Genomic DNA, 22900 nt, shown 5'->3' with positions numbered 1-22900 from the left:
TCTGTTTCAAGTACCTCTAAGTGTCTCACCACTGCATAGTCCGTGTGTCATTTTTCGTTCCTGTAGTATGAAGATCCATTGGTGAACAGGGTTAGATCCAAGTTCTCTAGTGGGTGATCTCACAGATCTTCTCATAGTTGGATGGAGTGAAACACTACCTCAGCATAATCATGATGCAACTCACCATCAGAGGGAAGAGGGAATAAAGTTGCCAAAATTCAAAACAATTTATCTTTTCAAAGTAATACTGTCTGGTTTAAAAATTTTTAGTTCATAACAATGTGCTTTTTGTGGGGACGATGTTTGTGTAGCATGTGTTTTAAGAATCAGTTCTATTTCATGTGGGGGACACACAGTGGTTGGGTGACCCAGAACCAATGGTTTGGTCTTCTTCATGATAGTTGCTGTTATTGCTGTCATGTTGGCACGGGAATTATTCCCTGCTGATACAGGATATAGTTCAGTTGAGTAATAAGCCACAGAGCAGCAGTGTGGAGCTAGCTTTTGAGTAAGGACTTGTAAGGCCCCAAACAACCTCACTCAACAAGACACTTAAAAGGGCTTACAGTTGTTCATGTACTCCCAGTTAGACACGTGGGAGAAATACCGACAAGATATTTTCAAGAGGTCAAAACAACAAAAAGAACTTTACTGGCAACTTAAAAAAATCAAAGACATTTTGGCAAAAGATTTAGAGCAGCATTCAATCAACATGAAACACTTCTTAAAGCATTCACTTGGCCAATTTAACTTACCAAACTCTAAGCCTGTTCGATTTTAAGTTACTCAAAAATTCCAAAAAGAGGGAATTAGAAGAAGAAGAAAGAGAAGAAGACAGAAAAGATATAGAAATCACACATATAGCTATAAACTCCCAGATTACAGTGGTGTTCAGATAGAAATTCCAAGAGGAAATAGGGTCAAGACATATGCTTGCCTTCTATTCAGCCTTAAACACCCCTTGACTTTCCTTGGCCCTTCCCCCAGGTGGGACTTCTGGTCATTTGGCCACTCAGGAACTGGGTTAGGGGCTTTAGAGGCAGGTGTGGAGCATGGCCTCTGCTGTGCCAGTCATTGGCAGCCTGGGATACCAGCTCTAGGGGGGTGGGGTATGAACAGGGCAGTGCATTGCCTCGCCAGGGCAAGGCTTGACCCACCCCTTCCCCCACACACATGCACCCCAAAATGCTTTGAGACAGCAATTTTCCCAGTCTCTCACAGGACTCTGCTGGCTACTCCTTTGTTCTCATGCACAAAGGGCTTGGAGTGCCAGAGCAGAAACTAAAGCTCCTTTTATAGCACGGAAAGTCTTTTCTTCCTCTGGAAGAAAACACATAGGCTCCACTTCCTCTGCCTTGGTAGCTTCTGTCAATTGGTTACTTAACTCCCTTAGCCCCAGTAACTAGAGTCTGCAATATCCTACTGCGCCTAAAAAATCCTCATAATTGTTTCTTTGTTACCAGTGTAGGTCTTCTTACAATAGCCTGGACCCATTCTGGGTGTGCTAATCTTTCTCCTTTTGTTAATATAAATCCTAAATATTTTACTTCCTGATGACACAACTGAAGCTTAGAAAGAGATGCACGGGGGCTGCTTTTTCTGCTAAAGCAGTACATAGACAAATAGTATATTTCGAACAATTTTTGTATGCCTTGCTGTCAAGAAATAAGTCATTTACATACTGTACAAGTCTAGAATCTCCAGGCAATATAGTATCTTTCAATTTTTTTCCTTACCACACCAACATGTGATCCTTAAAATAGCTGCAGATGTCAGAGGTGGCTTGGGCCACCAACACACTTGCTGCTAATTCATTATTAAAATTCTGGAGAGTCATTCCAAACAAAGCCTGTTGCAATCTTTCCCAGTAGTCGCCAGGGTGCTCCTCTGGCCTCTGTCTGCATTCCTGTACTTTAGTTCAATTTACTCTTATCTCCTCACAAGCTCTAATCACATTTATAAGATCTGCAGCCACTGTTTGGCAATTATCTGTTTGATTATTACAAGCCAAATCAGGATCAACCTGAGGGCAGGCAGTCTAACTTCCCCCTGCCTGTAGGGTTAATTCCACATTGTTTATAACTATGTTATCCTGCTCGTCTGGATGGAACAACTCCCTCAACAACAAATAAGCATCGGCCCAGGATGGATCACATCCTGAACTAATATCGGAAAATAATGATGCACATCAACCTATACCTTCCCTTAACCTGGACATTTGATTCCCTCACATAACCAAATCCCCAGGGTTCCAGGGGTGATAGATGTATGTATACATGCAACACTGAAGATGGGGGAGGAACATTTCACACATCCATACACACCCCCATCCACACCGTTGCATGAGGATTACGGATAATATTAGAAACCACAGGGGAAAGCTCAGCAGAAGCAGTGGGAACAGCAAAGGCAATTGGGGGGCAAGCAACAAGCGATACAAAGGAAGGAGTATAAGGTGGTGCAGAGACCATCTCTGCAGGTGCCTTGGTTGAATTACTCACAATTCCTGCAGTTAAAGTTCTTCTTCAGTTTTCGTACTTATTTTCGACCATCATCTTTATGATGGTCAAATGCCCAATTATCCCATACATACCAATAATCCATTTGTGCTGGGAAATTGTCTTCCAGACAACCTCACAAAAAAAGGTACTACTCAAAACATCTAACATTAGGATAACCAAGAACATTATAGCTCTGACCAGTTGGTATATACAATTTCTGTTAGTTTACTTAATATTCTACACTGTTGGACTAATCTATCCCTTATGGAAGTTTGGGGTCACCTTCACCGACTATAACAATGCTCAGTTGTGGCAGTGAGAGTTTGATGTTTAGATTCTCCCTGCCTGTGATATTGGCAGTTTTAAGATATTTGATCTGTCTGGGGTTATTTGTTCCATGTCTCGCTGTGGCAGTTAGAATAATTCCCGATCCTTCCCTATCAGTTGTGATTTTTCCTTTCTGCTACTGGTCTATGCCCTTCCCTCTTCAGGTTATGTTTACAGTTAGCCAGCCACCCCCCCTCCTGCATAAAAGCCACTGTTTTCCTCTTTTTCCCACTCTCTGCCACTGCCTCCCCTTCGAGCCCCGGCGGGGCCCCACGCGGTCCCGCCACGGGGAGAGACGCCGCCACCGCCACTGCTGCTGCCTGCGGGTGTTGCGTCATCTGCCTCACTCTGGCGCTGTTCCCGTCGCGGGAAAGAATAACTCCTGTACCATGCTGCCAGTTCCAAGTGGTGCCGCCCTGGCACCATTTCTGCGCGCAAAAGAAATAAAGCAGCTCGGAGAAGCAAGCAGAGAATCCTTCCTTTTTTCCTTTACCCCAATCCTTCGGCATAAGGTCCACACTTAACAGCTGTCTCTGGCGGTTTTAGGGACCCCAGCCAGTGGCCATATTGTGACCCCGCCTGCCGGCGGCTAAGGCAGGGCGCAGCCCCTCCTGGCGGGCGTGCCGGTCTCCTCCCGCAACCGGGGCAATACGTCAGATTGGCGTCCAGCCCTGGGGCAGTGAGAGCACCGACCCATGGAAAGAACTGTTTCCAGGGTGCGTGGACGTCTCTGAGAAGTGAAGTTTGTGGACCGTCAAGTGCTGCCAGCGAATTCACGCACTTTTTGGTTGCTGCGGCTCCCAGAGGGCAGGAAAGTTAACCCCCTCCATTCCAGACATGAGAGGAGCTTTCCCCTGGATCGAGGACCACCTCCGAGATTTTCGTTTCCAAGAATCTTTGGTTTCGGAAGTACTCCTGTGGCTGGGACGGACCCGACTAGGGTACCCTGAGGTTAGGTGGGGGTGACTTCCAGGGATTAGGGGAGGCATAGTGCACGACATTCAAAAACACCCCCCCCGCCGGTGATTCTTGGGTGTTTTTCCCTTAGTTTTTGTTTTACCTCGGAGACTGGGTGGAAAAAAAACCCTAGCAAATAGTCTCTGTCACCATGGGTGTGAGACTGTCTGCTAGGGAAAAGGAAGTTTATGACCAAGTTGTGGATTCCCTGGTAGGAGGAGGGTTTTGTTTATCTAAGGGTAAAGTTAAGAGATTTGTTAAGTGGATTTTCTTTCATTTTCCAATTACTATAGGATCGGAGTTAAACTTAGAGATAGTGAATCAAAAAGTGATTTTTAAGTTGAAAACTATCACGTTGGAAATCGAAAAGAAAGAAAATCCAAATAAATCTTCCCCAGTTCCTCCTGAAGCCCCTGCTCCAGTCCCCCTTGTTCCTGTTATAAATGATCGGTGAGAAAGCCAAATTAATAAATGTGAAAGATTTTATTTTCATGACCAAAATACGGTCCTCAAAAAACCATAGTCAAAGAGACAGGGTTGAGCCCGGGATCCGTGCTGGGTGAACCTAGATTCGACCTCTATCGCATCGGATTCCCCTGTGCTCACTAATGCTGTTTCCAGCGGGGCTGTTTTATACAGTTTATTATGCCTGAGGCAGAGGTGCCCCAATTTCTTTTGTAACCCCACATATGTATGAAGATTTCTTTCACTGTGCAGGGCTGGACAATTGCTGTTTCCTGAGTAGTGGCAGGCACTGATCATGTCAGGGGAAGTTGTGTATTCAGATGTATGTTCCTTGACGACTTCGGTTAACTTGATTGATGATATCTATCAAATGATGATCTCCCTTGGGTGTTCCCTGATGGCTCCGGAGGAAGCCCATCTCCTCGCTGGCCACGTTCTTTTATTAGTAAACAAGGCATTGTTCTCCTGCTGCCACCAGGAGTTTCGTAATTCCAATGTGGTAATCTGTCTCCAGGTTGCTTGTGGTCAGATGCTCATTGGATGTTAGATTCTTTTTACAATTTTTATTTTTTACATTCTCCCCTTAAGCATGAATTACTGTAGAGAGCTTTTTGGATAATTGGTTAGCTGAGAAAGGACATTCCGATGTGATACCAATGGATAAGGGTAAGAGAAACAAGCTGGGAACTGAGCAACCGATGCCCAATTACTGATGAAGGTCACAGTGACCTTCTCTAAAACGGGAAGACGGGGGAGAAAATTGCTTGCCAGAAAATGTAGTTATCCCAAGGTAGAGAAATTAGAAGAATGTACACATAGAGGCAAAATAATTGTTAAGAGATAGAAGTAGGTGTGTTTGATTATAGTGTGCTTTAACCAATAATGAGCTCAGATTTTGCAATATGCATAAGCTTCATTAACACTAATATAAAAATGTGTAAGCTTTCAATAAACTTCGAGATTTGCTATTCATCGCATATGGTGTGTCGCATCTCTCCCGCCGTTACGACAAATGGTGACCCCGGACGTGTACCTTCGGGACTAGCCACGGTCGGAGGCGTAAAAGTCAAGTGCAGGTCCTTTCGCGGCTGGGGACGGCAAAAAACACCGCTGAAAAAGGAAGGTGTTCGGCCCCGGGTGACCTCAGAGGAGAGCCCGGCTGCTACGTGCTGCCGGACCTGAATAGAGCCGCAAGAAGCGCGCAATCGTCGTTAAAATGGATAAAGACAGGCAAGCAGCATATGATTTATTTACTGACTTTTTACGAGGGCGTCAGATTAGAGGGATAGATTTACAGAAAGAACTTCCTGGGTTGTTAGCTTATGGGTGTGCACAGGGGCTTTTTTGTAATCCACATACAGTGCATGAATTGTCAGAGTGGCGTATATTCGGGGATAAGCTGTGGCACGCAGTCATAGATGACGATAAGACCGCGAAAAAGTGGGGGAAGTTATGGCGAGTCGTTCATGATGAATTGCTAAAATACCAGGCAGAGGAAAGAGCTGCCCGGCAGGCCAGTGCAGCTCATGAAAGGAACAGGAGTTATGGGGACTGGTTTGGTTCCCCGCTGCCTCCTGTTACGTCCACAGTCAATCTGCCGCCGGCATCGCCTTCTACCTTAAACGGCAGTTCCCCACCCCCATCGGTGCCTCCTTTAAGCAGCACGGCCCCGCCAGCTTCGGCGCCTGTTTTGACGGGCACCCCCTCATCGATTTCGGTTCCTGCCTCAGGTGGCGGTCTGCCGCCGGCACCGGCATCTGCAATAAGCGGCGGCTCCTCGCCAACCCCAGCCCCCGCTCCAGACAACGGCTCCCCGCCGCTACCAGTTCCTCTTTCGGGCGGCAGCCCCCCCCCTGCGTGTCCTCTAGCCGTGCCGTCCGCGCCGCCTGTCCCGGTGTTAAGCCCTACACCTCCTCCGCTTAGCGGTTCGACCGTCCCCGGGTCGGACGGTGACCTTGCAAGGGCCGTTGCTCAGCAGCGAAGGGAGGCATGGGCGGCGGTAGCTAAAGAATTTATGGACACGGGGGATGAGGAGGCAAGATCGGCTGCTATGGAAATGGCCTGCCCGGTGATCTATTCTCCCCAGCCGGGCGGAGGGTTTCAGGCCACGATAACTGCCCTGGACTGGAAACTCTTGTCGCAGTTACGGTCCACAGTTAGTCAATTTGGGGTAACTAGTGAGCCCACAAAACAAATGCTGGATTACATCTGGGGTACTCAGGTTTTGCTGCCGGCAGATTGCAGGACGGTAACGCGGCTCATTTTTACTCAACACCAACAGCTTTTATTTAATGCCCATTGGCAGGCGATTTGTCAGCAATATGTCGCAGTGGTACGGCAACCAGGAGACCCGTTATATGGGGTGACCCTGGAGGAGTTAATGGGGTTCGGGCCGTTTCTTAGAACAGAGGCACAAGCATTGATTGGGCCCGAAAAGTGCAGGGAGGCTATGCGCTTAGCACGTTTAGCTATCGATAGAATTAAGGATCCTGGAGGAATTCCTTCTTACATGGGAATGAAGCAGGGTACGGAAGAGTCTTTCGGAGCTTTTATAGACAGGGTAGCCAGCGCTATTGAACGAGCAGGAGTCCCTGAATTCATGAAAGGGTCCATGCTTAAACAATGCGCACTTCAAAACGGCAATCAGCTTACCAAGAATGTGATAAATACCCTGGGGGCTAATTGGTCTATAGAGGAAGCTTTAGAGCGATTAGCTAATGTCCCGCTGGGATCACAGGCAATGTTAGTAGATGCTATTAAAGAGCTAGGGGTCGGGTTGCAGAGGCAGGCAGAGTCCTCTCAAAACCAAGTACTGGCGGCCCTCGCCCAGCTCCAAGCAGCTGCAATAAATGCTCCACGGGCTCCATCCACTAGCCGATGCAGGTGCTACCGATGTGGAGGAACGGGACATACACGACGGGACTGTCCCGCCGTCAGTGTTTGGTGTAGCCGTTGCCGCCTGGACACCCACAATACCGGAATCTGCAGACACCGCTCGGGAAACGGCAGAGCCAGCGCGCCCGCCAGCCGCCGCGCCCAGACACAAATAGCAGCTGTCACAACTTCGACTCAACCTGCCCCCAGCCCGCAACTGCCGGGAGCCTTGGATTAGACCTCGAAGCAGCAGCAGCCGTGACGTTGATGACTACCCACCCGGAGAAGGTCCCAACTGGGGTAAAAGGACCACTCGTTATTGATGGATTACCTATGGGAGCTCTGCTTTTAGGCCGTTCCTCGGCTATGATGATGGGATTATTTGTTTTACCTGGGGTAATAGATGCTGATTACACGGGAGAGATTTCTATTATGGTGCATACTCTTTTTCCACCGATGAGGATCGAAAAGGGACAAAGGATAGCTCAATTAATTCCTTTGCAGCAGTTGGCTAAGACTGTACCCCCTCGCCAGGCACAGTCCAGAGGAGAACATGGATTCGGATCCACGGGGGGCCTTGCCCTTTTGACAATGAACTTAAATGAACGGCCAAAGCGCACTGTCATTTTGGACTATCAGGGCGAAAGGCGAACCTTGGAAGGACTGTTAGACACTGGCGCAGACTCCAGCATTGTGAGTCCGGATTTTTGGCCCCACACTTGGCCATTGCAGTCAACTACTATGCCAGTAACCGGAGTTGGAGGCCTGACATTTGCAAGGAAGACACCCATGTTAACTGTGACTATTGAGGATAAAGCTGTACGGGGTGTTTTGTCAGTTGTACCTTTGCCTCCTACTGTGCAGTGTCTAATCGGTCGGGACATTCTGGCTCAGATGGGTGTGGTTTTGACTAATGAGCACCCTTTAGGCTAAGGGCCATTGCATGGACTTTCCCAATCCCATTGACCTGGACCACGAACACACCGGTATGGGTTAAGCAGTGGCCTTTAAAAAGGGAAAGTCTCGAGCAGGTTCACATGCTGGTATACGAACAATATACACATGGACATTTACAGCTGTCAACAAGTCCATGGAACACGCCGATCTTTGTGATTAAGAAGAAGTCGGGAAAGTATCGCTTGATACATGATTTGCGAGCTGTGAATGAACAGATGGAGCCAATGGGGGCCCTACAACCCGGCTTACCTAACCCGGCTATGCTACCAAGGGACTGGCCACTTCTGATTATTGATCTGAAGGACTGCTTTTTTACTATTGCTCTGCATCCTCGAGATACTCGCAGGTTTGCATTCACTTTGCCGTCTTTAAACAGAGCAGAGCCGGACAAGAGATTCGAATGGGTCTCTCTTCCCCAGGGAATGCGGAACAGCGCCACCTTGTGTCAACTTTATGTCGCTGCAGCTCTACAGCCCTTGCGACATGCCTGGCCTGACACAATTATTTATCATTATATGGATGACATTCTATTTGCACAACCAGAACCTTTTGCGCGTCAACAAATTCAGGCAATACATGATGCTCTGAAGCTCCATGGACTGACTGTAGCTCCTGAAAAAATTCAGTTGTCTGCACCGTGGAAATATTTGGGGTGGACACTTACTGATCAAATTGTTACCCCTCAGAAATTGCAATTAAACATCAAATTGCATACATTGCATGATGTTCAGAAGTTACTGGGGGATCTACAGTGGCTACGCCCCATTGTTGGTATCCCTAATGACCTCTTGGACGAGCTTCGACCTTTACTGAAGGGGACTGATCCGGCACAGCCTGTTCGTATAGCCCCTGAACAGGCTGAGACACTGCAGCGGATATTGGACTGTGTTACACAAGGCAGTGTTCGGAGACGTGATCTCGACCTTCCTATACAGCTGACAGTTTGGTGTGGACAAAAATTTTTACTGGGTGCACTTACTCAGCACAACAGAAAAACGGGGGAGATCTGGGCCTTGGAATGGATATCTCCTCCACTTCAACAACAGAAAACCCTTCTTCAGAAAATTGAAAGTCTAGCTGATCTCCTTAAAAAGGGTCGTGAACGGACAATACAGATTATGGGAAAGGAACCTGATCAGATACAGATACCAATGAAAAAGGATACATTGACATGGTATCTGGCAAACAGTATGGAGTTACAAGAGGCTCTGTTGGGAGCCGGTAGTGTGACTGCCACTGATGATATTCCCAATGTACCATTGAATTGGGTAGGACAATGGGGTTGGATTCAATGCCCAAAAAGATCACTGAAGCCCTTGTCGGATGCTACAACTGCCTACACTGATGCAGGAAGAAAATCTAAAACTGCTGCAGTGACCTGGCGAGAAAAGGGACAATGGCATCATCACATACTCCGAGCTACTGAGGTGGACACTTTACAAACGATGGAGCTTTTGGCTGTTGTATGGGCCATGATGCATTTCTCTGGACCTCTTAACATTGTAACAGATTCTTTGTATGTTGCAGGAGTGTGTGAGAGAATAGAGGATGCCTCCATAAAAGAGGTTCAAAACAGGAGGTTACACGAGCTGTTTATGCAACTGCAGAGAGCAATTAGGCTAAGAAAGCATTCCTTTTGTGTTATCCATATCAGAAGTCACAAATGGAATATTGGCCTGGGAGAAGGTAACATGCGAGCAGATAAATTAGTCTCAGTCACACAAGCAACTCCGATTCCCAAACAGACCATAGCCAGAGAGGCACACTCCATGTTCCACCAGAATGCAAAAGGCCTTCATAGAGAATTTCAAATATCTATGGAGGAGGCACGGGCAATAGTCAAAGCCTGTCCTATATGCAGTCATCATAATGGAGGCTGTGGTTTAGGTCTGGGAGTTAACCCAAGAGGGCTGAGCACAAATGAGACCTGGCAAATGGATGTCACACATGTGGCAGAGTTTGGGAGGTTGAAGTATGTACATGTTACCATAGACACAGTCATTTTATATGGGCCACAGCGCAGACTGGTGAGAAAGCAGGGCAGGTAGAGAGACATCTCAGCAGTTGTTTTGCAGTAATGGGAGTACCACAGCGTATCAAGACAGACAATGGGCCTGCTTACAGTAGCAAAAGAATAATGCAATTTCTGCAAATGTGGGGAATAGAGCACATAACCGGCATCCCCAATTCTCCTACAGGACAAGCGATTGTTGAGAGAGCAAATGGTACCTTAAAAAGATATCTGAGTAAATATAAGGATACCAGAGAGCCACAAGAGAGATTGTTAAAGTGCTTGTTTGTTTTGAACCACCTGTGTGTTTTTGGGGAAAACAAGGTTCCTGCTGTGATTCGTCACTATGTACGTGAAGCAGATGGTGTAAAGAAAGATGTGTGGGTGAGATACAGGGATCCCAAGTCAGGACAGTGGCAAAGTCCTGCTAAGGTGTTATATTGGGGCCGCGGATATCTTTGTGTTTCTACTCCTACAGGACCTTTGTGGGTACCTGCTAAATGGACCCGAGCAGCTGTGCTTGATGGAACAGCTCGACCGGCTGAGCGAAGGGGATCGTCAGCGGGTGGGGACGAAGCTGCTGATCATCCTTCGACCGATACTTCTCAAACTGAAAGGACACTGTGATGCTGCTATCGATCGAGCAATTGATCGGTGCAAGTCTCTTGATAACATATTAAGCTTGTATTCGATGCTTTCTGAGTTGGAATTTAAGGGGCCTAGAAATTTAGCTTGTATTAAGTGTCAAGATAGACGCTGTACTGCATGGGTGCTGCTTTTCTGTGGAGGTTGTCAGGAGACTAAGTGGGTACACCAAACTCGTTTACCTGAGTTGTGGTGTGAACACTGTAAGTTCTATTGGCGGTTTAACTCTTGGCAGAGGGATCTTACATCGTTCACAGGGCTGCCTGGTTTCCAGGGGTTACAATTGTATGAGTCCCCAGAACAGAAGATCCTTGCATGGTTTAGGTGGGAAATACAACATTTAGTCAAACGTATTCTGGGGATATCCCGGTCCTGTATCTTGCAGACTAAGTGTGGTAGAAATATTCCTCTGGCACAAGCAAACGTGATAGGTCCTATTTTGGTGGGTCAGGATCCCAATCAAGTGTGGGACGATTGTCTGAGAAGCTTAAAGGGGCTGAAGCTAAGGAGAAAGAGACGTTCTTAAGAGTTTATGACAGGCTTGATGGCCGAGTGGCCCAAAAGGGTGCCTGAGGAAATCAGGATGGGATGGAGACTTTATGTTGTCGCTTTATTAATTTTTGCTTCCTTTGGGGACAGTGTAGACCATCCAGCATGGGCCCCACCTCAGCCCAAAACTAACATATGGGTCACCCTGGCAAACCTAACTAAACAGGAGACTATTTGCCTGTCGTTGTCTTCCCCTGGCAATCCTTTCACAACTTGCTTGGTTGGATTACCAGCAGATCCCTGGCCGTGCCCTTTACATGTGCCAACTTGTAAGGTCAGCAATGCTAGGGTGAGTGTGGACAATTGGGACCAATGGATTTCCCGCTTTCCTCTAGCACCACAGGAACCCCAAGAGTTAGAATTGTTAGGGTCAGTGATGGCAGATGCATGCATTCACTTTAACCATAGAAGCCTGCTGTCAATCAAGAACCACTCTAATGTTGTAACTTCCAGCATGGCTGTCTACCGAAATGCATCGGCCTGGTGCAGTTATACAACAAAGAGAGTGTCAGTCTCATCAAATGACCCTATTCAATTGCCAGCAGGATATTTCCTGATATGTGGAGACCGTGCTTGGGCCGGTATCCCATCAATGCTGCACGGGGGACCATGTACACTTGGACGGCTCTCTCTACTTACACCTAACATGTCCATGATTCTGAACATGAGCCGTCGCTATCGTAGAAGCAGGCGAATGGCTCATGCTTTTGCAGCCGACTGCCGGGATGATGTAAAGTTTTGGTCCCCAGTGGCCATAGTTGCAGCATCTTTCTTAACTCCAGGGGTATCAGCAGCAGGTGCTCATGCTATTTTAAATAAGTTAGGATGTTGGCTTGCTAAACAAACAAATGCAACTTCTTTAGCAATTTCCAGTCTTTTGCTTGATGTAGATTCTATTCGCCATGCAACGCTTCAAAATAGAGCTGCAATTGATTTTCTCTTACTTGCACAAGGCCATGGTTGTGATGAATTTGAGGGCATGTGTTGCATGAATCTCTCTGATCATGCACGATCTGTACACTCACAGCTCTCTGAGTTACGGAGGTTAACTGGGAACTTACAGGTGGAATCAGGCCTTGGTATTGATGGATGGCTCAAATCTTTAAACTTAGGATCATGGTTATGTTCGATTATTAAGGTTAGCATTGTAGTAGCTATTGTAGTTTTGCTGTTAGTATTAGTCTTGCCTTGTTTTTGTATATGCTTGCAGAATATGGTGAGAAAGATGATAACTACTGCATTTAATCAAACTATGCTTGTTCAACAGAAAAACAGGGGAGATGTAGAGAGCTTTTTGGATAATTGGTTAGCTGAGAAAGGACATTCCGATGTGATACCAATGGATAAGGGTAAGAGAAACAAGCTGGGAACTGAGCAACCGATGCCCAATTACTGATGAAGGTCACAGTGACCTTCTCTAAAACGGGAAGACAGGGGAGAAAATTGCTTGCCAGAAAATGTAGTTATCCCAAGGTAGAGAAATTAGAAGAATGTACACATAGAGGCAAAATAATTGTTAAGAGATAGAAGTAGGTGTGTTTGATTATAGTGTGCTTTAACCAATAATGAGCTCAGATTTTGCAATATGCATAAGCTTCATTAACACTAATATAAAAATGTGTAAGCTTTCAATAAACTTCGAGATTTGCTATTCATCGCATATGGTGTGTCGCATCTCTCCCGCCGTTACGACAAATTACTTGATAACATATATTACATTCCTGACCCCCAGCATCCCAAACCGGGTGAGCTGCGGGGAGCAAACCACCTGCAGCAGGTGCACAGCCGCCCCCACACTGTGAGTCTCCCTAGCTCCCCACATCTTCCCTGGTACTCCTCTGGCTGTGGCAGGACTAGCTACCCTGCCAGATCTCCTTCCCTAGACTCCAGTACCTCACCCCTTTTTCCTGTAGAAAAACCTGTAGGTCGTCCCCCAGATTCCTCACCCAGAGTCACAGAATGGAAGATGCCACATGGCTTTGCCTCCATTTTGTGGTTCTTCTTTCCATAATCCCTTCCTCCCTTGCTCCCTTCCCCCCTACCTAGAGTCACAAGATGGTGGACACCACATGGCTTGGTCCCCATCTTGTGGTTCTCCTTCTACTTCCCATAATCCCTTTCTCCCTTGTTCCCTTCCCCTGTCCCAAAACCCTCAATTGTGCTCTAGCTTCTCCTCTTCCCATCCTCAAGTTATCCTGGCTTTGCTCCTTCTATCTCCTTTTAATAAGTGTTTCTAGATTTTGCAGGCAAAGTCAGAGAGGTTGTGAAAAAGAAAACTCCTAGATCAAAAGCCTAAGATGACATCGTGATTAACATTGTATTGCCACCACCACTGTTAAATTTAAGTATAAAAGAAAGTACCAGAAAAGCAAGACTTCTCCAACTGGAAGCACCAAAGAAAATCACCACAGCAGTAGCAGACGCTCAACTACTTCCCACCTCACCGTGAGTGTCAAGACTACATTCCTGCTTTCACTGCAAGCAGAAGGGACATTTTGTAAGAGACTGTCCCTATCTGGAGAAGGCTCCCCTGGTTCCACCAAAAAGGGGAGAAGAAAGAGAACATGAAGATGAGCAAGACTGACAGAACATCACCCCGTCACCGTTGGAGGACCCAGCCGATGAGGCTGTAGCCTCCAGACGAAAGAAGAAACTCCCATATTTCTTTTTTTGTTGTTGTTTTCTAGTGAAAGTTATTGTTAAGTTTCCCTAATGTGTTTTCCTTCTTTTATATTTAAGGTGACATCTGTACTGGACAACATGTGGAAATAGCTGGTCACGTTGCTCCTGGTGCTCCTCCAGTCCCAGCTTTTTGAGGCGTGGATTGTCCCTCAACTGAAGCAAAATGTTTGGGTAACCCTTGCTCGTGTGCTACAGCGAGACCATCTATGTTTATCAATGGCCTCAGCTGATGACCCGATGTTGACCTGCCTAGTAGGGGGTCCCACTTTCATTAGATCAGTATCCTTTAGTTTTGTGGACTCCAAATGGAAAAAGAGCCCATAGAATTTGAGTTGTTCGGTTCAACAATAGCCCCTTTTTGTATTCATTTCCCTTATAAGCCCCGTGTTCACCCTGAAACCTATATTTCCGTTAAAGTTTGTGTAAATCTATTATTCAGCTACCTCTCACCTATTCCAGTGGGCGCCTCGCACCCCTGAAACTCCCAAAAAGAATTTTCTTTATTTGTGGGCAAAGAGCCTGGGCAGGGATCCCCCCTCGTCTTATAGGAGCTCCTTGTACTCTTGGTCAGCTGTCCCTGTTTTCCCCCAATCAGACTCAAAATTGTTAATTGGAAATCTAAATTAAATAATTTGGCCCCTCAAAAAGTTAAACGCAGCATGATACAATTAGATGAAAACTGCGATCCTAAAGAAGAAACCTGGTCCAAACCAACAAAAACAGCTGTGTCTATAGTTCTGCTATGGGTAGCAGCTGCAAAAGCACTCGGAGAATTGGGACATCTTGAGTGCTGGGTAGTAAAACAGGCCAACTTAACATCGACAGCAATCAGCGACCTCCTAGAAGAAGAAGAGGTGACTTGGAAGGCAACCTTTTAAAATCAGGCTGCCATTGATTTTTTATTGCTGGCACACGGGCATGGGTGCCAAGAGTTTAAGGGACTGTGTTGCTTCAACATCACTGACGTAAGCCAAAGCATCCATGCCTCAATCAATAAGATGAAAGACCTTGTGCAAGAGATAAAAGAGGACACCAGAGACTGGTTTTCTAACATCTTGAAAGAATAGGGTTTGTCTGGATGGATGTCATCTGTCATCAAAGACATTTGTTTAGTTGTTTTAATTCTGTTTTTAATTTCTGTTGTTGCTGGCGTTTGTAAAAAACTGTTTGTTAAAAGTGTTATCAGCTCCAACCAAAAACCCTCTTCCCCTCAGCGGTGGTGGGAAGAATCTGGAGTTTAGTTAACTACCACTGCCATCATCCCCATAATGCTATCATAAAAATTAAACAAAAAAGGGGGATGTGTGGAAGTGAGAGTTTGTAGAGAACTTTTTGGATAATTAGCTAGCTGAGAAAGGCCATTTTGATGTGATACCGATGGATAAGGATAGGGGAAACAAGCTGGGGATTGTGAAACCAGTGCCCAATCACTGACAAAGGTCATAGTGACCTTCGCTGAAACGGGAAGATGGGGGAGAAAATCGCTTGCCAGAAAATGTAGATATCCTAGGTAGAGAAGCTAGAAGAATGCAAACATAGAATCAAAATAATCATTAGAGCATAGAAGTAGGTGTAGTTGATCTAAGTGTGCTTTAACCAATAATGAGCTCAACTTCTGCAATATGTATAAGCTTCATTAACACCAATATAAATATGTGTGAGCTTTCAATAAACTTTGGGATTTGCCATCCACGCATATTGTGTGAGGCATTTCTTCTGCCGTTCACGACAAGAGTTTAATGTTTAGACTCTCTCTGCCTGTGACGTTGGCAGTTTTAAGATGTTTGGTCTATGTCTGGGGTTGTTTGCTCCACATCTCGTAGTGGCAGTCAGAATAATTCCAGATTCTTCCCTGTCAGTTGTGATTTTTCCTTTCTGCTATTGGTCTATGTCCTTCCTGCTTCAGGTTATGTTTACACTTAGCCAGCCACCCCCCGTCCTGCATAAAAGCCACTGTTTTCCTCTTTTTCCCGCTCTCTGCCACTACCCGTCCTTTGAGCCCCGGCAGGGCGCGGGTGCCACGGGTCCCGTGCCCTGGCCCGCACCTGCGCTCTGCGGCTCCCGCTGCCCCGCGGCACCGGCACTGCTCCTGCCCACGCTGCCGGAGCCGCCGCTGCTCCTGCACACCCTCCCCGGCGCTCCCCCCACGCCACCCACGCAGCCGCAGCTCCAGCCAAGAGAGAGGGACCGCGTGACTGCTGCCACCGCCCGTGCCATCCCGTCACGGGGGGAGAGACGCCCCCACCACCACTGCCCGTGGGTGTTGCATCATCTGCCTCAGTCCAGCACTGTTCCCGCCGCGGGAAAGAATAACTCCTGTACCACGCTGCCGATTCCAAGCTGTGCCACCCTAGCACCTGCGCACGAAAGAAATAACACAGCTCGGAGAAGCAAGCAGAGAATCCTTCCTTTTTTCCTTTACCTCGATCCTTCTGCATAAGGTCCACACTTAATGGCGGTCTCTGGCGGTTTTAGGGACCCCAGCCAGTGGCCATATGGCGACCCTGCCTGCCAGCGGCTAAGGCAGGGCACAGCCCCTCCTGGTGGGCATGCCGGTCTCCTCCCGCAACCGGGGCGATATGTCAGCTTGGCGCCCAGCCTCCCGTGCTCAGTCTCTGATATTTTATTTTCTAAACAATGAAAACTAAAGGCAAATTGTGTTAGAAACCAAGACCCTGATGGGTAAAAAAGCAAAATAAAAGAAGCTGAAAAGTTGAAATGCTCATTTTATATACTAAGAGAATATGCAGTCCAAATTTTAAATTAAGGGCTGCTATAGTTTTCCATTTGCCATGATACAAAAACATATTTGCCAAATCTTTTATCTGTTAAGGAGGAAAGTAGCACAGCACACATACCCCTGAAAATTTGGGCTAAATCTAAGAGCAACCTATATGTCAGTGTGTTTATCCCTTACAAGATAAGTCCTAAAATAATAATTCTACCTTTTTTCTTCAAATAAAATAAAATAAAATAAAATAAAATAAAATAAAATAAAATAAAATAAAATATACTGATCTGAAAAAAACCCCAAGTTCTATTTCAGGGCATGCAATATCTGTATAGCAATAATCCCCATGTAGGTTTAATATATTTAGACCTAAGTGTAAGCCCTGCTTTCTGCAAATCTGAGCAGCTGAGGGAGTGGGGGTATTTAGCCTGGAAAAAAAGGAGGCTTGGGGGAGACCTTATTGCTCTCTACAAATCCCTGACAGGAGGTTGTAGCCAGGTATTCTCTTCTACCGGTTAACAAGTGACAGGACAAGAGGACACAGTCTCAAGCTGCACCAGGGGAGTTTCAGGTTGGACATCAAGAAGAATTTCTTCATGGAAAGGGGTGTTAGCATTGGAATGGGCTGCCCAGGGAGGGAGTGGAGTCCCCATCCCTGGAGGTGTGCAAGGAATGACTGGACATGGCACTCAGTGTTCTGGTATGGTTGACAAGGTGGTCAAAGGTTGGACTTGATCTTGGAGGTCTTTTCCAACCTAAATGATTCTGTGAAATCTCTTGCATACACAAACAAAAAATCCTGATGAGATTTCACAGTCTTTCTCTCTGTCCTGGATTGCCAAGCAAATTGTATTCTACTTGCCATCTGTATGGCAGTCGTCTTCTTTTAAGTGGGCAGTTTTCCTTATCTCTTCCACAGCCACTCCTCCCTCTGGGAAGACATCTGCTGATAATAGGCTATTGAATGTCACTGCATGACTGATAAGAACTATAGCATCTCATTCTGAGATGCTCTGCCCAGAGGGAAGAACCAAGCATTCCTACCCAGATATAATGTTGAGATTCTGGAACACCAGCACAGCTTCTCCACTGGCTTTCCCAGAGGAACAGGTGCCTCTTCCACTGGATCTTCAGAGGAAGAATACACCTTTCTACAGGATCACTGCTCCAACAGAACCACACCTGACACTCCAGGAGGACTGCAGCCACAATTCCAATTGGACTGCTACCAACACCCTGACCAACAGGGTGTCAGGTTGTATTCTGTCTCTGTCAGAGTTTTTTTGGTTTACTGCATTGTTTATTTTATCTTTTTATTTTCTTCCCTATTAAATAACTGTTATTCCTGCTCCCATATTTTTGCCTAAGAGTCCCTTAATTTAAAATTTATAACAATTTGTGTGTGTGTGGGGGGGGGGGTTACATTTTCCATTTCAGGGGAGACTCCTGCCATCCTTAGCAGACACCTGTCTTTCCAAACCAAGACACTCTCATTTCCTGCCTCTGATATTTTGTTATAGTTGCTGTCAAATGGATGTCAGCTAAGTCTGATTCCCTATCCAGTTTATGTTTACCTAAGCAGTTAAGTCATCTTTCAAAGCATTTTCATTTGGGCCAGTTCTACCTCAGTTCTTTTCTAGGGCTATGATTTAATTGTTTGGGTTTTTTTTTTTGTGCTGCATTTTGCCACAAAGAATCTGTGTTACTTCTAAGATTAGTAATTTTGCAGAGCTCCACTGGTTGCTTGGAATGGCTTAGGGTTCTGTTTCATTGTGCTTCTCAAAAATTTGCTCTCCTCTCATGCTTGACAAATCCAGAGTCCTAGTAAATTCACAAGAAACTGTGCTTGTAATTCTAAACAGAAGAGCCTTTGGACTTCACTTTACAGAATTTTAACATTAAGTTCTGTGTTCATACTTATAGTTCCCTAGCTCCCAAACAGGGCTTTCCCCCTCACCCATTTAAAAGTTGCTGTAATCCCCATATAAAGATAGCAAGAGATAGGCCCAGAGAGGGTTGACTTCATGTGCCCTTTCCAGACAAATCATTGTGCATATGAAAAATTTGGAAGACCTGACCTATTATCTGGTAGGTTAAAGGTAAGATACAGCTAATATTTGACAATACTAGCTGCTTCAAAATGACATAATTTCAGAAGTAGAAAACTTTGCTAAAGAGGGCCATTTTTGTTTCCTTTCATGCTGGGGGTCAGATTTTCCTGGAACAGATTTTAATAGCAGCAATGAAAATACTATTTCCAGCATGTGACATGGAATTAATAGAATTCCTTGGGAAAATAGGACCGACGGCTCCCGGTGTCTCTCTTCTCTCTCTCTCTCTCTCTTTCTCTCTTCCACCCTCCCACCCCCGGGCTCAGGCCTACCTCTCCCGGCCACATGGCTTTTCCCCTCTCCCTGCCCATCCAGCAGCTGGGCCGGGGGAGAGACCCGAACTCTTTCCCGCCGGAAACCCAAAAGGACCCTCCCAGGGGAGAGCTCTGCTTTTAACCCCATGTTCTCAGAGGCGTGCCCATGTCCTAAATGGCCAGGTTAAATGCCAGTATTAAAGCCTGAATATCCATTGGCCCAAAACACAGCATCCCAAAAAACACATTTCCTGTCAAACCACCACAGGCTCAGAGTCCCAGTGGACATCAGTGACCAGTGGTGCCCCTCAGGGGTCCTGTGTTGGTTTTGCATGGCCTAGTCTTTGGTAGTGGGGGGGGCACAGAGGTGGCTTCTGTGTCCAGCAGAGCAAATCCCTGATGGCTCTGAAGATGGACATGCCACTGGCCAAGGCTGGGCCAATTAGACATGATGGTAATGCCTCTGTGATAACATATTTAAGAAGAAAACCAAAACAAAGTGGGGGCACAGTTTTTTTGTAGCCAGAGAAGAGGAGGAGGTGAGAACATGTGTGTGAAACAACATGGAGACACCAAGGTCAGTGAAGAAGGAGGTGGAGGAGGTGCTCCAGGCGCTGGAGCCAAGATTCCTCTGCAGGCCATGGTGATGACCATGGTGAAGCAGGTTGTCCCCCTGCAGCCCATGGGGATCCACAGGGGATGCAGAGATCCACCTGCAGCCCATGGGGGAGGTGCCCATGCCAAAGCAGGTGGATGCCCAGGGGAGGCTGTGGTCCAGTGGAAGACAGTGAAGAGAGGGGGCCCCTGCTTCCAAGCTGGAGCAGCCTGTCCTTGGAGGACCGCACCCTGTGGAAGAGGGACCCATGCTGCAGCAGTTTTGGGAGGACTGTTTGCCTGTGGGAGAGACTCACATTGCAGCAGTTTTGGAGGACTGCTGCTCGTGAGATTGGAACCACATCAGAGAAGTTCATGAAGAACTGTCTCCCATGGGAGGGACCCCACAGCGTAGCAGGGGAAGGACTTCTCTCCCTGAGCAGTGGAAGAAGATCTCGGGTGACAAACTGACCAAAACCCCCATGTCCTGTCTCTCTGCACCATCGAGGTAGAAGGAGGGAGGAGTTGGAGGATAAAAGGTGTTTTTAAGGGCTTATTTTACTTCTCATTATCCTCCTCAGACTTTGTTAGTAATAAATTCACTTTGTACTTCTAAGCTGAGCCTGTTTTGTCCTTGGAGTGTTTTCTCCTGGTCCTTATCTCAACACATGAACCCTTTGTTCAATTTTTTTCAGCTCCTCTGTCCAGCTGTAGCAGGGGAGGGTGAGTGAGAAGCTATTGTTGGTGCCTGGCATTTGGACAGTGTCAAACCATGACATATCCATACTGGGACCAGTGTTATTTAATATCTTCATTAATGACATAGAGAGAGGGATCAAGGGCACCCTCAGCAAATTTGCAGATGACACCAAGCTCAGTGGTGAAGTTGACCTGCCTGAAGGATGGGATGCTGTCCAGAGGGACCTGGACAAGCTTGAGAAGAAGTTGCCCATGGGAATCTCGTGAGATTTAACAAATCCAAGTGCAAGGTGCTGCACCTAGATCAGAGCAACCCCCAGTATCAATCCAGGCTTGGGGGATGCACCAATCGAGAGGAGCCCTGGCAAGAAGGGCTTGGGAATGCTGGTGGATGAGAGGCTCGACATGAGTCATCGTGGGCAGCAGGGCGAGGGAGGGGATTCTTCCCATCTGCTCTGCTCTGGTGAGACCCCCACTTGGAATACTGCATCCAGCTCTGGGGTCCCCAGCACAGGAGGGCCACGAATATGATTAGAGGGATGGAGAGCCTCTTGTATGAGGAAAGGCTGACAGCACTGGGATTGTTCAGCCTGGAGAAGAAAAATCTCCGGGGTGACCTGTCCTAGGGTGACGTTATGATGCTTGTATCCCCATTCATGTGTTCTGTTTATGCTGGATATTATGTTCTGTGCCTTTAAGACTGGCTCTGAAGAGTGAAAGTTTTGTTTGGGTTTTCTTATCAGCCTGACAGGACACAGATGGGGCAGTACATAGTGCTGCTTTTGCTTTTTTGCTTTTGCTTTTTGCTTTGCTCTCTTGCTCTTGCTTCTGCTTTGCTTCTGCTTGCTCTTGCTTCTGCTCATTAGCTAGTTTAGCTAAACAGTCCAAATTTCTTCCTGGACTGTTTCTCCTTTCCTTTTTTTTTGACCATCTCGAACCTGCTCCGGACTGGGACCTGGGAACACCGAGAGTTTGCACCTTGTGGCCTGCAGCAGCTGCCCCAGCGCCGGAGGGACTGATAACAGAGTGACCACCCCCAAGAGAGACTTTCTGAATTTGTCATCTTTTTCAGAGTGGTGTCATCCAGTATTGTTCATTTTGTGTGCTGGGGGGTGCTTTGCCTGTTAAATAAACAGGTTCTTTCCACTTCTCTCCAAGGAATTCTTCCCGAACCGGTTGGGGGGAGAGGCCGTGTGGGTTTGCTTTCTGGAGGGGCCCTCCTTTGGAAATTCTCTACCAATTTTGCCCTAAACCAGGACAAAATCTTGGCGCCCAACGCATGGGGATCGAGAGAGAGTGGAAAAATCCTGTTTTGAGTGCATTTTGGTTGCCATTACTTTGTGTTTGTTTAAAGCAGTTAATAGCCATGCTTTTTGAATTCATAATGTCTACTGGGGTGAAGGCTTGCATGCATTTCTGGTCCCTAGGGATTTTTGAGATCTTAATACCTCTATGGTCCCTAGGTTTATTTTCTTATCCAGAAATAGCTTTAGTATTGTCCCTAATATGTAGTTTTTATAGCAGAGGGGCAGTGACCAGAATAGCTCTCCTGCTGGGCTTGGTGGCAATGATTTGTAAGAAGTTTATAAACATGCTGGGGTCTGCTCCAGGTATGAATGGTTCGTGGCTATGGTTATGCACCCAGTTTGTTAGAGGAGGAGCAGGGGATAAGGCTTTTCAGCCTTTGCTTTCCTTCTTCTCCGATGAATTGGTTGCATCACTAGTGAAGGATGTTCAGTTTCCCCTGAATGTTAAAGAAACCATCTTTCTGGTATTCAATCTCGTAACCTTCCTCTATACAGTAAGCTGTTTCTCTAGAATGAGGGTTGAGATTTCTAGACGGGCTGATGAGACCCCTGACTCAGGAGTAGACCCAGGTGTGGAAAATCCTAAGTGGTGTGGGAAATGGGAGGATATGGGCCAAATCCTGAAGGAATTCTCTGACCCTATAGTCTGGGATTTTCCCCATGAACAAATTCAGAACCCAGCTGAGGTGGGGAAATACCTGAAAGAGAAGTACCAGGATGACCCTAAGGAGAAAAAGATCATTGCAGTGAGCTGGGCCCTGGCATATGCTTATCGCACTCTGTTGGAGACTGTAGGGCAGCAGACAGAGGCAGGGGGGCAAGGAGATAAATCAGCAGCTATCCCAGTCACTCAGGCTGTAGCCAACACCCCAGGCTTGAAGCCAGCAGCCAAACCAGATAGTGAGCCTAAGCCAGCAGCTAAACCAATGGCTGTTGCTACCAACACTAATCGACCAGTGGATGATGATGATGATGATGATGATGCAGGAGAAGGAACCTCAATGCCTCCTGACATAAAATCAGGAGTCAAAGCAGCAGGTGCAAGATCAGATGCAAATATTGAGTCCTTTTCCCTGGAGGACCTTCGTGACCGATGACCTGATGAATCCATAATTAGTTGGTTAGTTTGTCTCTGGGATGCTGCAGGCGAGGATACAATTCTGGATGGCACTGAAGCAAGGCATTTGGGATCCCTGTCACATGATCCTGTCATCGACCAAGGAATGATGAGGGGCC

The 22900-nt window shown here is 46.7% G+C and overlaps 1 protein-coding gene across 1 annotated transcript in view; it reads left to right on the top strand.

Annotated features, from left to right (window-relative positions):
- Positions 1-22900, top strand: part of LOC139604861 (RNA-binding E3 ubiquitin-protein ligase MEX3C-like) — a 343407-nt gene that overhangs the window by 231172 nt on the left and 89335 nt on the right. The gene's annotated exons all lie outside the window — the stretch shown is intronic.

The sequence above is a fragment of the Agelaius tricolor genome, unplaced genomic scaffold, assembly GCF_023055355.1.
Source record: "Agelaius tricolor isolate 1412-34295 unplaced genomic scaffold, bAgeTri1.0.p SCAF_56, whole genome shotgun sequence".
Classification (NCBI taxonomy): domain Eukaryota; kingdom Metazoa; phylum Chordata; class Aves; order Passeriformes; family Icteridae; genus Agelaius; species Agelaius tricolor.
This window is presented reverse-complemented; position numbering and strand designations above follow the sequence as displayed.